Source organism: Neofelis nebulosa, chromosome 2 (assembly GCF_028018385.1).
Source record: "Neofelis nebulosa isolate mNeoNeb1 chromosome 2, mNeoNeb1.pri, whole genome shotgun sequence".
NCBI lineage: Eukaryota > Metazoa > Chordata > Mammalia > Carnivora > Felidae > Neofelis > Neofelis nebulosa.
Genome location: NC_080783.1, coordinates 80,442,355 through 80,457,822, shown reverse-complemented (window position 1 = coordinate 80,457,822; position 15,468 = coordinate 80,442,355). Strand labels below are relative to the sequence as shown.

Below are 15,468 nucleotides of genomic sequence, written 5' to 3'. Positions count from 1 at the left end.
AAAAAAGAGGTTAGAGTGGGAGAGAGCCAAAGCATAAGAGACTGTTAAAAACTGAGAACAAACTGAGGGTTGATGGGGGGTGGGAGGGAGGGCAGGGTGGGTGATGGGTATTGAGGAGGGCACCTTTTGGGATGAGCACTGGGTGTTGTATGGAAACCAATTTGACAGTAAATTTCATATATTAAAAAATAAATAAATAAATAAAATTAAAAAAAATAAAATAAAATAAAATATTTTCCTCAAAATTAAATTACATTAAAATTACATCTTTGTAATTTAAAATTACACTGCATTAAAATTACATCTTTGTTGAAAGTCAAGTGACTGTATATGTGTAGATCTATTTCTGGACCCACTATTCTGCTCAATGGTCTATTTATCTATCTTTGTGCCAATAAAATAATGCTTTAATTTTAGACTTTTATGAAAGTATTGACATTTGGTGGCTTACGTCCTCAAATTTTGATCTTCACATTGTCTTGACTATTCTAGATCTTTTGCTTTTCCATAAAAATTTTAGAATTACCTTATCAATTTTCATTTATAGAAGTGCTAGTGGAATTTCTTTAAGCTTACTTATTTATTTTTAAGAGAGGGAGGGAAGAGAGAGAGAGAGAGAGAGAGAGAATCCCAAGAAGGCCCTGCACTGTCAGCACAGAGCCCAATGCAGGGCTCAAATTCATAAACCATGAGATCATGAACTGGGCTGAAATCAAGAGTTGGACACTTAACCAACTAAGCTACCTAGACACCCAGAAGTGCTAGTGGAATGTTGATTGAGATTGCATTAAATCTATAAATCAGTTTAGGGAGAACAGATATCTTTGCATTGCATTTTCTAATCTTTAGAAATAGCATATCCCTTCTTTTACTTAGTTCTTCTTTCATTTACCTCAATAATATCTTGTAGTTTTCTGTTTGATTTATTTATTTTTAGGTGTTTAATGTTTTTATGTCATTGTAAAGAGTATCATTTTTTAAATGAATTATCTGTATATTTATTGCTGCTATATAAAAAAATAGTTTTTTTACAGTTACCTTGTATTTAGTTACCTTGCTAATTCATTTATCAAGCCTAATGTATTTTGTTTATAGATTTTGGATTTTCTATAAACATAATCACATCGTCTCCAAATAATGAAATTTAAAATTTTTCAAATTCTTAAGACTCATTTTTTTTTGTCTGTTGCACTGGCTACACCTTCCTGTACAATATTGAATTAAAATGGTGATATTGAACATCCTGTGTTATTCCTAACTTAGAGAAAGAAGGCATTTACTATCTCCCTATTATGTATGTTTTTTAGAGATATCCATTAATAGTTAAGAACAGTTCTTTCTATTTCTAGATCCTAGGAGATTTTAGCATGAACGGTATTGAATTTTATCAAATGTTTTTTCTGAATCTACTGAGATGACCATGTGGTTTTCTCAAATTCTTCCTGTGGCATATTAATGATGATTGAATTTTTAATATTAAATCAACCATGTTATTTCTAGAATAAACTCATCTTGGTCATGAAGGGTTTGATTTGCTAATATTCTATTTAAGATTTTTAATCTATACTTATATAAGAAATTGGTTTTAAAATTTTCCTTTTTGTAATTTCTTTACTAGGTCTTAATTTCCAGATTATGCTGACCTCATAAATTTGCTGACCTTCCATTCTTTGTCTTTTTTCCTAGGGGATGGCCCTTTAGGAATCTCACATGAAAGCCAGATGTATTTTTGAGGGACCCTTCTTGGCAAACTTGAATTCCAGTTTTTTCTCAGTACCATCAATTTGCCAAAATATTTACAGCTTAGTTTTGTCGCCTCTTTACAACTGTATTCTGCTGAGTTTCTATGTGTCTCATCCTGTGCACATACAGCTTAGAAGTAACCAAATGACTCAAAGGAAAACTGCACAAAGAGTGCTGCATGCGATTCTCTGCAGATTTCTCTTTTCAGTACAAAGATCTTTCAGGTCCTAGTTGTCTTAGTAGCTTTAAATTCCAAATTTTTATTGTATACCCAGTGAGGCTGTCAGAACTCAAAAGACGTTACTTTCTTTTCAGCCTGTGTGCCATGTCCTGAGGGGGTAAAAGCAGCAATGAATATAAAACTCACATCCACATATTTTTTTTTTCTCTATGAGGTCTTAGCCCCTCAAATCCTGGATGTCTAGTTATTCTTCAATGAGTCCATGAAGATTTTTGTTTTTGTTTGTTTACCTAGAATTTTACCCATCTTTTATAGTTGATATCAGAAAGAGTAGGCTGGTAAGAGGCACTCCATCACAGCTAGAATCAGAAGCCCCTAAACAGAGTTCTAAAATAGGTGACCTTCAGCATCAACTCTCACTCCATCATTGCACTTCTGGGAACAAACTGCTCCTTTACTGAGTCCAAGAATTTGGGCCCCAGTCAGGGACAGGATGAAAGACTGTCTCATTCTCCTGAGCCCTGTCATTGTTCACTAACTGGGAGTCATCTTCATGGTCCATTGGTATTGCCTCCAGACAGCAGAATTTTATAGTAATATTTACAGAGTTATTCTGAGGCATAATTTTACCCAAATTATATTTCTAAATTGTGCCCAAATGATACTAAAACAGGAGATATCATATGACTATAAAGTTTGTTTTTGTTTTTCTGTTTAAACAGCTACTATTTCCTCCTATATAGAAGGGGGATAATATTAACCCATAAATCCAAAATATGAATCTACCACCTGAGTAACAGCTTATATGCCTATGATTGATTCATTACCTGTAACTTTAACAGTCACAGTATTTCAAGATATGTTGATAGCATAGATTTCTTCCACATGGGCCCCAACCCATGTCCTATTAATATTAACTATATATAGTCAGAAATTCATAATAGAGCCAAGAGGACTCCTCTGGACAATTTATTTTCTGATTTCTCTTGGAAGAATCTTATTAAGCCATAGCATATGTTAAGTTTTAAATTTTTTTAATGTTTATTTTTGAGAGAGAGAGCGTGAGTGGGGGAGGGGCAGAGAGAGAGAGGGAGACACAGAATCCGGAACAGGCTCTAGGCTCTGAGCTGTCAGCACAGAGCCCAACGTGGGACTTGAACTCATGAACTGAGAGATCATGACCCGAGCCAAAGTCGGACGCTCAACTGACTGAGCCACCCAGGCACCTTGCATATGTTAAATTTTAAAAGGAACAAATACCTATTGACTGAAATACTCTTCTGTCACTGTAACCAAGAGCTACACAAAGACAAGTTTGCCTAATCTATAATAAAAGTCTTTCTTAATTTCAAAAATTAATTCTGAGCCTCTGATTTCCTGAATTCCACAATAGAAAAACATTAACTTGGTGGTAATGGCACTGAAAAGCTTACTGGCATTCATTTCTGAAAAGCCATGAAAAGGATAAAAATGAGGGGTGGGTGGACTTCGGGGTAATGTAATCATTTTGCAAGTAAGACATTTGGCCCTGGTTCTAAGCCATTTCCATCTTATTTCAAAGCCTACTTATCTCTTCAGCACCTCACTCCAACTTGTTGTTAGGCTGCAAGGACTTACTGTTTGTTAACATCTTAAACACTGAAGCCTATGGACTTAACCTGCTTTGCCAGGGTGTTTCATTCATGACGATACAGTCTTAAATGGTTTGGTTATTTTTGGCATAGCTCTGACAAATAGAGTTCTTGCTTCAGTTCTACCAACAGTGAACAATACAGTCTGGGACCACCCTCATATGCAGCTCTTTATTGAAGACGTGACTAAAATATCACCAGCCTTTAGAGTAGGTGACAGGTGGGAACATGTCACACTTCTGCTTAGGGACAAGGGATGAATTAATAGCTATAAAATGCTAATTTCCTTCCTAAGAGTCTCTGATTAGAAAATGCCATATCATCCACTTACAGTAAAAAAAAAAAAAAAAAAAAAAAATGCTATCTCACCTATTGAAGGACAACATCACAGCATGGGAAAACCCAGATGTTTTCCTAGAAAATTTCTGAGACATTGGACAACAGGAGAAAACAATTCACAAAGACGAGGAAGTAATTTCTCCAAGATCTTAACAAATGTGTACTAAAAGCTGCAGAGGACACAAAGACTTACAGAACACTGTTCCTGTTCCTTAAGGAATTCATGGACTAATTAAGAAATAATTAAAATGGCATCTGTGGAACAACACTGATAACACGTTTACATGCATCCATAAGAGCTGGAGAATTCCTCCCAAGTCTGACTGCCCTGACTGGTGATACAACACTATTTTTAATTTGAATTTCTCTGCTCAAATACATTGTAAGTTTCTTGAGGACAGAAACTCTGCCTTCCTTATAAAGCCTAGAACAATAGTCCATCAATATTTGTTGACTGAAAAGGTTTTTGATGAAGCCAGGGAACTCTGTGCAAATTTCCTTTTGAAGCAAACTTACTATTTTTTTTTTACATTTATTCATTTATTTTTGAGAGACAGAGAGAGACAGAGTCACAAGCGGGGAATGGATAGAGAGAGAAGGAGATGCAGAATCTGAAGCAGGCTCCAGGCTCCGAGCTGTCAGCACAGAGCCCAACGAGGGGCTCGAACTCATGAACCGAGAGATCATGACCTGAGCCAAAGATGGACACTCAACCAGTGTCACCCAGTGACACGCCACCCAGGCGCCCCACAAACTTACTATTTCTAAGTGCGTGCACAAATATGACAAAGGGGACGCTGTTCTGATCCCCAGGGTGCAGTGGGATGTAATGTTATTTCTGTGGGAGTACTATTAACATCAGGAAGGATGAAACTGCTATTCATGCTATCTATATCTTCCAAAATGATTCAGAAATTGTGAATGATTCACTAAATGTTCTTAAAGTTAACGTGGGTTTAGTTAATGCTGCCAAACATTCTGTTTGAACATTTGCATTTTTCCTTTGGGGTTGAAAATCAACCCCCCCTCAATGTTCCCAGTCTGACTTGTCTAATGAGGACCAGTGTTCCTGCAACTGCAGCAAAGGCTAACTCCCCTAAGCAGAACCATACGTAGAAAGTAAATAAAGTTCAAATATGTAAAAGGAGGTAATAGTTGTTCATTAAACAAGTTCTTTTTTTTTTTTTACTGTTTATTTATTTTTGACAGAGAGAGCATGAGTGGTGGAGGGACAGAAAGAGAAGTAGACACAGAATCCAAAGCAGACTCCAGGCTCTGAGCTGTCAGCAACAGAGCCTGATGTGGGGCTTGAACTCACAAACCATGAGATCATGACCTGAGCAGCAGTCGACTCAGCCACCAGGCAACCAAACAGGAAGTTCTTAATAGTGCCTAAGGAAGAGTCCCTTTTACACTTTTTGATGCAATTCTCTCTTGGGAAAATTCTTTCTTCTGTTACCATGACTAATTTAGAAATGTTAGCGCCTAGGTAAACAGCTTCCTTCCTTATGGATTGTTTGAGGTTGTTGGCTTTCACAATCCTCTCTGCTACTGAAGAATATCTAGGTTTCTCCCAACTGTACATTACTGTGTCTAAGATAATATCTGGCATACAAGACCAGCTCAGGGGTGCCTGGGTGGCTGAGTCGTTTAAGCATCCAACTTTGGCTCAAGTCACTATCTCATGGTTCGTGAGTTTCAAGCCCCACATCAGGCTCTGTGCTGACAGCTCAGAGCCTGGAACCTGCTTCAGATTCTGTGTCTCCCTCTCTCTCTCTCTGCCCCAATCCCCGCTCACGCTCTGTGTCTCAAAAATAAATAAACATTGAAAAAAAATTTTAACAGAAGTCAGGAAGACAGAGAAGAGTTATTAGAAAAAATAACCAGAAATCCCTCTACTACTAAAAAAATAATAACAAAAATAACAAATGCAGGAAAGGTCTATGATTCTCAGAACCTTGGTTTTCAAGAATATATATCAGATATACCTTAGTTGCTTTGTGGGACTGAAACTCTGATTAAAAGCCAAGGTTCTTTGTCAGTAGGGAAGACATTTTCATATAAAGAACTCATAGTGATTACTTGAAGTAACATCAAAGACTACTTCTCTATCTGTTGCAAGCATATTTAGATATGTACATGGATTTCATACATGCACATATTAATAAATCTATGTTAACAAACACATGTGAGGTTTCTTTTTTTGTTTTTTAACTTTATTCAATTTCAGAGGAGGTGAGATTTTGTGACTGGGAAAGACAATGACACTTCAGGCTCTACTTGTAAAATAAGAAAGGATGCTAGAGAAAAGAAACAATGCTAGAGAAAGCTTTGAAATAGCACATTCTAAAATACTAATATTTTTAATACTAATATTTTAAAATAGTACATTTTAAAATACTAATATTTCAAAATAAAACATACTACATTCTCTGTATTGTACTGGGAAAGTTCTTATTTGTTTTCTCTAGGGGAATTTCAATTACAGTAAGCAACCACTGGACTCCACAACTGAAGTAAAGTAGGGCATTCTAAGTGTAAAAGTCAGAGGACTTCACACCTGTTATCACCCTTAGTTCTTGCTTAAATGCTGCCGGTAAATATGCGTGGGCTTCACCTCACGGTCTTCTCAAGAGACCAGGAACTACTCAAAGGAAACACTTAACTCACAAAAGTGCACCACTTCCAGGTTGGAAGCTTCACAAGTATCAGTTCCAGTAGGTTTTCCAAGGAGAAATCTCTTGAATGACAGTCCTCTATTTGATTACCACTGGTGACAAGAAGTTCACTACTTTGCAGAGTGCATATTTGCAATGAAACTATTTTAACCCAGCTGAAGACAGCATTTTATATCTCTAACCATTTTTTTTTCCAAAGTTCAGTGGGCATTTTGTTTATTAAGGATCAGTCAATACGAACTTGCTTAGGTTTAGATAAAGACCTATACAATTCACAGTTTAAAATGCAGAATGTTGGGGCGCCTGGGTGGCGCAGTCGGTTAAGCGTCCGACTTCAGCCAGGTCACGATCTCACGATCCGTGAGTTCGAGCCCCGCGTCAGGCTCTGGGCTGATGGCTCGGAGCCTGGAGCCTGCTTCCGGTTCTGTGTCTCCCTCTCTCTCTGCCCCTCCCCCGTTCATGCTCTGTCTCTCTCTGTCCCAAAAATAAATAAAAAACGTTGAAAAAAAATTTAAAAAAAAAAATAAAATAAAATAAAATGCAGAATGTTAAAAAATAGGCATGCCAAGAAGATAAGTATCACTTATCTTCTTAGTGGCCCTCTCTTAGCATATCTAGTATCTATATAACTTCCATTTTATATGGGCATTTGGAGACCATTGAGCCATTATCACAATGGTTTTCAATATGCTGCTGGATATAAGTAATTTTGATTTTTACATTTATCTTTGATCTGTAGTTGGTTTTACAGGGCATTCTTTCTTTTTCAGATGTTAATATCAAGATTATGATTATAAGTAAATGTAGACATTTTCCGTATTTGTTTCTTTGCTTTGTAACAGTTGGATTAGGATGAGATATATCTGACCTGTAATGTTTGTTTGAACTCACTTACAAAACTATCTGAGCCCTGTGCCTTCAAAGATACGTCTTTAATAACTCTTGCTGTTGTTCAATATACACATTTGTAAGACTTTATTTCACATATATATATAGCCTAAAGAATAATAATGAAAGGCTTACACATGGTCTCACCACTCAGTTTCAGAGAAAGAACACTATCAGTGCCTTAGAAACCCACATGTATGCCTCGCTCTGATAATCTCTTCCTCTCTGCCCCAACCCCCACCTATCCTGATTTTGGTTTACCATTACTTTGCTTTTCCTCACAATTTTACTATCTTTGTATGCATTGCTAAAGATTATATTCTTTAGTTCAACCAGATTTTCAAATTAAATAATGGAATCATACTCTTCTATTTCTTTTGTGACTTCATTTTTTGTTCTTGCTTTGCTCCTATATTTTTGTTTTGAGGTTCATTTATGTTAATAGATGTAGCTGTAGGTCATTTTCACTATTTTATAATATTCCACTGTATGACTATGTCAAAATTTATTTATCCATTCTGTTGAGGGACATTTTGGTTGGTTTTAGTCTGAGGTTTTATTATTGCTGCTATATGACCATTTTGGTACACGTGTCCCAGAACTCAAGTGCCAGAATTCCTCATATATATGCACCTAAAGTGCATTTGTCGGGTTGTGAGATGCACATATGCTCAACTTAATAGAATGTGCCTAATAATTTTCCTAAATAGCTTTAATAATTTTTTTCTCATTAATTTTTTTTTAATTTTATTTTTTAAAATTTACATCCAAATTAGTTAGCATATAGTGCAACAATGATTTCAGGAATAGATTCCTTAGTGCCCCTTACACATTTAGCCAATCCCCCATCCCACAATCCCTCAGTTTGTTCTCCATATTTATGAGTCTCTTATGTTTCGTCCCCCTCCCTGTTTTTATATTAATTTTCCTTCCCTTCACTTATATTCATCTGTTTTGTCTCTTAGAGTCCTCATATGAGTGAAGTCATATGATTTTTGCCTTTCTCTGACTGACTACTTTCGCTTAGCATAATACCCTCCAGTTCTATCCACATAGTTGCAAATGGCAAGATTCCATTCTTTTCTATTGCCAACTATCACTCCATTGTATATATATACCACATCTTCTTTATCCATTCATCCATCGATGGACATTTAGGCTCTTTCCATACTTTCGCTACTGTTGATTGTGCTGCTATAATCATTGGGGTGCATGTGTCCCTTAGAAACAGCACACCTGTATCCCTTGGATAAATGCCTAGTAGTGCAATTCTTGCGTCATAGGGTAGTTCTATTTTTAGTTTTTCGAGGAACCTCCATACTGTTTTCCAGAGTGGCTGCACCAGCTTACATTCCCACCAACAATGCAAAAGAGATCCTCATTCTCTGCTTCCTCGCCAACATCTGTTGTTGCCTGAGTTGTTAACATTAGCCATTCTGACGGGTGTGAGGTGGTATCTCATTGTGGTTTTGATTTGTATTTCCCTGATGATGAGTGATGTTGAGCATTTTTTCATGTGTCGGTTGGCTATCTGCATGTCTTCTTTGGAGAAGTGTCTCTTCATGTTTTTTGCCCATTTCTTCACTGGATTATTTGTTTTTTGGGTGTTGACTTTGATCAGTTCTTTATAGATTTTGGATACTAACCCTTTATCTGATATGTCGTTTGAAAATATCTTCTCCCATTCTGTCAGTTGTCTTTTAGTTTTGCTGATTGTTTCCTTCGCTGTGCAGAAGCTTTTTATTTTTTTATTTATTTATTTTTTTTAATGTTTATCCATTTTTGAGACAGAGAGAGACAGAGCATGAACGGGGGAGGGTCAGAGAGAGGGAGACACAGAATCTGAAACAGGCTCCAGGCTCCGAGCCGTCAGCACAGAGCCCGACGCGGGGCTCGAACCCACGGACTGCAAGATCATGACCCAAGCCGAAGTCGGCCGCCCAACCGACTGAGCCACCCAGGCGTCCCAGAAGCTTTTTATTTTGATGAGGTCCCAGTAGTTCATTTTTGTTTTTGTTTCCCTTGCCTCCAGAGACGCGTTGAGTAAGAAGTTGCTGCGGCCAAGATCAAAAAGGTTTTTCCTTCTTTCTCCTCGAGGATTTTGATGGCTTCCTGTCTTACATCTAGGTCTTTCATCCATTTTGAGCTTATTTTTGTGTATGGTGTAAGTGATCCAGGTACATTCTCCTGAATGTCGCTGTCTGGTTTTCCCAGCACCATTTGCTGAAGAGACTGTCTTTATTCCATTGGATATTCTTTGCTGCTTTGTCAAAGATTAGTTGGCCAAATGTTTGTGGGTCCATTTCTGGGTTTTCTATTCTGTTCCATTGATCTGAGTGTCTGTTTTTGTGCCAGTACTCTACTGTCTTGATGATTGCGGCTTTGTAATACATCTTAAAGTCCAGGATTGTGATGCCTCCAGCTTTGGTTTTCTTTTTCAAGATTGTTTTGGCCAGTCGGGGTCTTTTCTGGTTCTATACAAATTTTGGGACTGTTTGTTTTAGCTCTGTGAAGAATGCTGGTGTTATTTTGATAGGGATTGCATTGAATATGTAGATTGCTTTGGGTAGTATTGACATTTTAACCATATTTGTTCTTCCTATCCAGGAGCATAGAATCTTTTTCCATTTTTTGTGTGTCTTCTTCAGTTTATTTCATAAGCTTTCTATAGTTTTGAGTGTATAGATTTTTCACCTCTTTGGTTAAATTTATTCCTAGGTATTTTATGGTTTTGGGTGCAATGTAAATGGGATCGATTTCTTGATTTCTCTGTTGCTTCATTGTTGGTAAATAGGAATACAACCAATTTCTGTGCGTTGATTTTATATCCTGCAACTTTGCTGAATTCATGGATCAGTTCTAGCAGTTTTTTGGTGGAATCCTTTGGGTTTTCCATACAGAGTAGCATGTCATGTGCGAAGAGTGAAAGTTTGACCTCCTCCTGGCCGATTTAGATGCCTTTTATTTCTTTGTGTTGTCTGACTGCAGAGGCTAAGATTTCCAATACTATGTTGAATAACAGTGGCAAGAGTGGACATCCCTGTCTCGTTCCTGATCTTAGGGGGAGAGCTCTCAGTTTTTCCCCATTGAGGATGATATTAGCATAGGGTCGTTCATATATGGCTTTTATGATCTCGAGGTATGCTCCTTCTATCCCTACTTTCTTGAGGGTTTTTATCAAGAAAGGATGCTGTATTTTGTCAAATGCTTTCTCTGAATCTATTGAGAGGATCATATGGTTCTTGTCCTTTCTTTTATTGATTTGATGAATCACGTTAATTGTTTTGCAGATATTGAACCAGCCCTGCATCCCAGGTATAAATCCCCCTTGGTCGTGGTGAATAATTTTTTAATGTATTGTTGGATCCAGTTGGCTAATATCTTATTGAGAATTTTTGCATCCATGTTCATCAGGGAAATTGGTCTACAGTTCTCCTTTTTAGTGGGGTCTCTGGTTTTGGAATCAAGGTAATGCTGGCCTCATAGAAAGAGTTTGGAAGTTTTCCTTCTATTTCTATTTTTTGGAACAGCTTCAAGAGAACGGGTGTTAACTCTTCCTTAAATGTTTGGTAGAATTCCCCTGGAAAGCCATCTGGCCCTGGACTCTTGTTTTTTGGCAGATTTTTTATTACTAATTCAATTTCGTTACTGGTTATGGGTCTGTTCAAATTTTCTATTTCTTCCTATTTCAGTTTTGGTAGTGTATATGTTTCTAGGAATTGGTCCATTTCTTCCAGATTGCCCATTATATTGGCATATAATTGCTCATCATATTCTCTTATTATTGTTTTGTATTTCTGCTGTGTTGGTTGTGATCTCTCCTCTTTCATTCTTGATTTTATTTGGGTCCTTTCCTTTTTTGTTTTGATTAGACTGGCTAGTGGTTTATCAATTTTGTTAATTCTTTCAAAGAACCAGTTTCTGGTTTCATTGATCTGTTTTACTGGGTTTTTTTGTTTGTTTGTTTGTTTGTTTCAATAGCATTAATTTCTGCTCTAATCTTTATTATTTCCTGTCTTATAGTGGTTTTGGGTTTTATTTGCTGTTCTTTTTCCAATTCTTTTAGGTGTAAGGTTAGGTTGTGTATCTGAGATCTTTCTTCCTTCTTTAGGAAGGCCTGGATTGCTATATACTTTCCTCTGATGACCGCCTTTGCTGCGTCCCATAGATCTGGTTTGGCTACCCAAGGCTTGGCACAGGCTCTATCATCGGAAGCCCCCAGCCCTCCTTTGGACCCCAGGAGGCAAGGCCCAACATATGCCGGCTCCTGTCAAGGCAGGGCCCTGGAGACACAGGCAGGCAGAGCTGGCCCCAGGGCCCTGGGCTTCAAACTAGGCTGTTGATCACCACCTTGTTTGGGGCTGGGCTGGGTGGGGTCTGGCTGGCCACCAGGGCTGAGAAGGAGCAGCGGCAGCAGCAAAAGTGAACGGAGGCCCTGAGCCAGGCGGCCGTGGGCCAGGGTGACTTCAGGCTGCTGAAGGTGGGGGGGTGAGGGGGGGGGGGGGCGACAGCTCGCTGCAAAGCCGACTTCTGGGTCAGTGGGTGTTGATGTACTTTGGGTTCACTCACTGCCCCAACATCTGCCCAGATGAGCTGGAGAAGTTGGTGCAGGTGGTACGGCAGCTGGAGGCTGAGCCCGCCTGCCCCTGGTGCAGCCTATCTTCGTTACTGTGGACCCTGAGTGGGACACTGTCTCAGCCATGGCCCACTACCTACAGGACTTCCACCCACGGTTGCTGGGCCTGACTGGTTCTGCTGAGCAGGTAGGCCAAGTGAGGCACAGCTACTGCGTGTACTACAGTGCAGGCCCCAAGGACAAGGACCAGGATTACATCGTGGACCACTCCATTGCCATCTACCTGCTCAGCCCTGAGCTGAGCAGATCTGAATTTTCTGTCCAAATCACAAACGCTTCCTCCTCTTTACTCAATTGATTTACTCTATTTGCTAATTAAATTAGAGCACCATCCCAAGCACGCAACATTAGCTAAGATGGAGAGGGGATGGGCATTCTCTGTATTTCTTCCGGGGAAGGAACACACTGCTCTTTTAGCATCATTGATCACAATTGATTACGTTGCTGACGTTTTACATCTCATATGTTGCTGATACTTCAAGTCACCGGATCAGTAATAGAAAATGAAGCTGAATGTAGATTTGTCAGTGTGTGTGAGACAGAACTTAAACTTCAGAGGTTTACAGCCTTGGTTCCTATCTTCATTTCCCTGCTAGGTGACTTAGGAGAAATTACTTCACTAAACTATATCTTGGTTTCCCCTTCTGTAAAATAGGGAAATAACAGCACCTGAATCAAAATATTTGGGTTGGAATTTCAAAGAGTTGATGTGTGTGAAGTTCTTAGTAAGTATGCCAAAATATTATTATTTCTATAACAATAATGTTTTTATTGTATAAATAGTTATTTTATTTCATACAATTATCACTTATAATACTACTTATATGTATAAATATATCAATATTAAATATTTCATATTTATAAATATAATAACTAATCTAATTTTTATTACTATCATCATTACTACACCAAGTATTATCGACTCTAAAACACCCAGATATTTTCTGTGTCTTTTACTCTGGCCTCAGAGCAGCATCTGGGAATGAAGCCAGATGCCTAGGGCTGAGGAAGGCAAGTCTTTTGTTACTAATAGAGAGACAGCCTGACTGGAGCACAGAAGCCTCCAGAAAGCAAGTCCCTCAGGGGCAATCATCTCCCCTCTCTCACACCCCTGGCCACATGCACAACATTCTTCTAACCTCCAAAGGCCAGTGTAGGGCCCAGCTCCTGGGGTTTATTTTGATAAATGTTTCAGGCCACAGAGCGCTAAGAAACTTGATTCTTTCGCTTTTCAAATACCAAACCTCTACCTGAAGAAGGAATGCTTAGATTAGAGCACAGAGATGAAAAGTTTTAAGTTAAACATGGAGTTCTCCCCTTAACCTATTGTCTGCTCTGTTCCTCAACTCTGGAAAGTTGGAAGAAAAATATCTTCAGATAAAGACTATTATAAATCACTATTGAAAAGTTAAATATGATTTATCAAATGTTCATTTTATCTTGGAAAGCAGGGTTTTAATGGAACCGCCTTTACAGTTAAGGCCAACAATGCTCTTGAGGGAATTGTATGTATTTTAATAAAATCACTCTGCACAGTAACATAGCTCAAATTCTTCACTGTAGTTCTAAATTTTTTAGACCTCATGGTCAAAATAAGTTTCACCTGGTTATTGTAAGAACACTGTATCTTTCTTTTTCACTGGAAAGGTGAAATATTTCTTGAGTACCTGCTAAGTGACATGTGTTTTACTTATATCGTACTAGTTAATACAGCAAATGTGCACCACGTTTACAGACCAGCAAGCGGACATTCAAAAAGATTAAAAAAACTTTCCTGAGTTCATAACACTAACAAGTGAAGGACGTAGGATTTGAACGTAAGTGTGTGTGATTTGAGAGCCAAAGTCTTTAACGAAAACTGTCAAAAGTCTTCATATTTCGACTGCGGTATTGTAGAGCACTTTCATCTCATTGCATTCAACAGTCCACATACACAGCAGCTTATCTATAATTTGCAACAATTTATGCCTCTAGGAAAACATATTTTTGAAGTTTGAGAAAACCTCAATATGAAAAGTTGATCAGGTACCATCAGCAGTTAATGATCAATTCTTGTTCATGTATTTGCTTACTTGTTTATTGACTATGTTCCTGCCATACTGTAGGCTCCATGGGAACCCAGCTTTGTCCATCTTGGTCACCTCTGCATTTCCACCACCTAAGACAATTCTTGCCACCAAGAAAAAGCTCAGTAAATAGTTTTTATTAAAAGGATGAATGAATGACACATTTCTAACATGCCCAGGATTATGAGTCAATAGGAATTCAAATCAATTCTGACTTTCCCTCTGGAAATGAATGATGACAGCAATACTTCTAGTACCTTGTGGCATTTTCTCATTGCAACACATATAATAGAAAAGAAGTCTTTCCTTCTTTTTTAAAAATACCAGTCGTGGGGTGCCTGGGTGGCTCAATCAGTTAAGTGTCCGACTTCGGCCCAGGTCATGATCTCACAGTCTGTGGGGTGAAGCCCTGAGTCAGGCTCTATGCTGACAGCTCAGAGCCTGGAGCCTGCTTTGGATTCTGTGTCTCCCTCTCTCTCTGACCCTCCCCTGCTCATGCTCTGTCTCTCTCTCTCTCTCTCAAAAATAAATAAACACTAAAAAAAAATTGTTTAAAGAAAAAAAGAATATATCAGTCGCTATCTATCAAGTCCAGAGACTATTATCATTCCCTATGAGTTTGTGATGGCACCAAATCTACACTGTTGAAACCTGAAGAATTTTCTAACTTTGTAAGACATATCAAAAATTTCTCCTAAAAATATGGTTTCCAAATTTAGTTAATGGTGACAACTGAAGCAGTGATGCTGGGGTGACATGATAACATGTAATGCTTTAGAGTTGACATCAGGTTTCTCTCATAGGTTTCTTCCTTATTAGTTAGCTCAGTTGGTTAGAGTTTGATATAATGAGGTCAAGGTCATGGATTCAAACCCCTGGTGGAACAATTAGCTTCAGCTTGTTCCCTGACATAGGGTTAACTCTGAGCCCTTCTATTCCCCTTGACTTTGGTTCTATGCTTCAGAAAGGCCAGGATAAACAGTCACACAAAGTAGAACAGATGCTTAGTGAAGGAACTGCAGGAGAGTCATCTCTCTATAAAATCTTCAGATTTCATATTCATATTCTTCAAAGAGCTGTGCTACTGACTCACACTTCCTTAACAATTGATTTTATACATTTCCTAATTATAGCTATAAACAGTGGAATAAGTCATCCATAAACAAGTCTATAAATAACCAATTGCCTTATATAAAATTAAATATGAAAAAATACTTCCAGTGACCAGAAGTAACCCTTTGGAATAAAACTTCTACTGAAATACATTAGCCAAGAGTTTGTCTTAATGGGAAAATAGCTACTCAAG

General features: G+C 38.1%; 1 pseudogene; it reads left to right on the top strand.

Annotated features, from left to right (window-relative positions):
• Window positions 1-12,394, top strand: part of LOC131490525 (protein SCO2 homolog, mitochondrial-like) — a 35,321-nt pseudogene extending 22,927 nt beyond the window's left edge.
• Window positions 12,395-15,468: the final 3,074 nt, after the last annotated feature.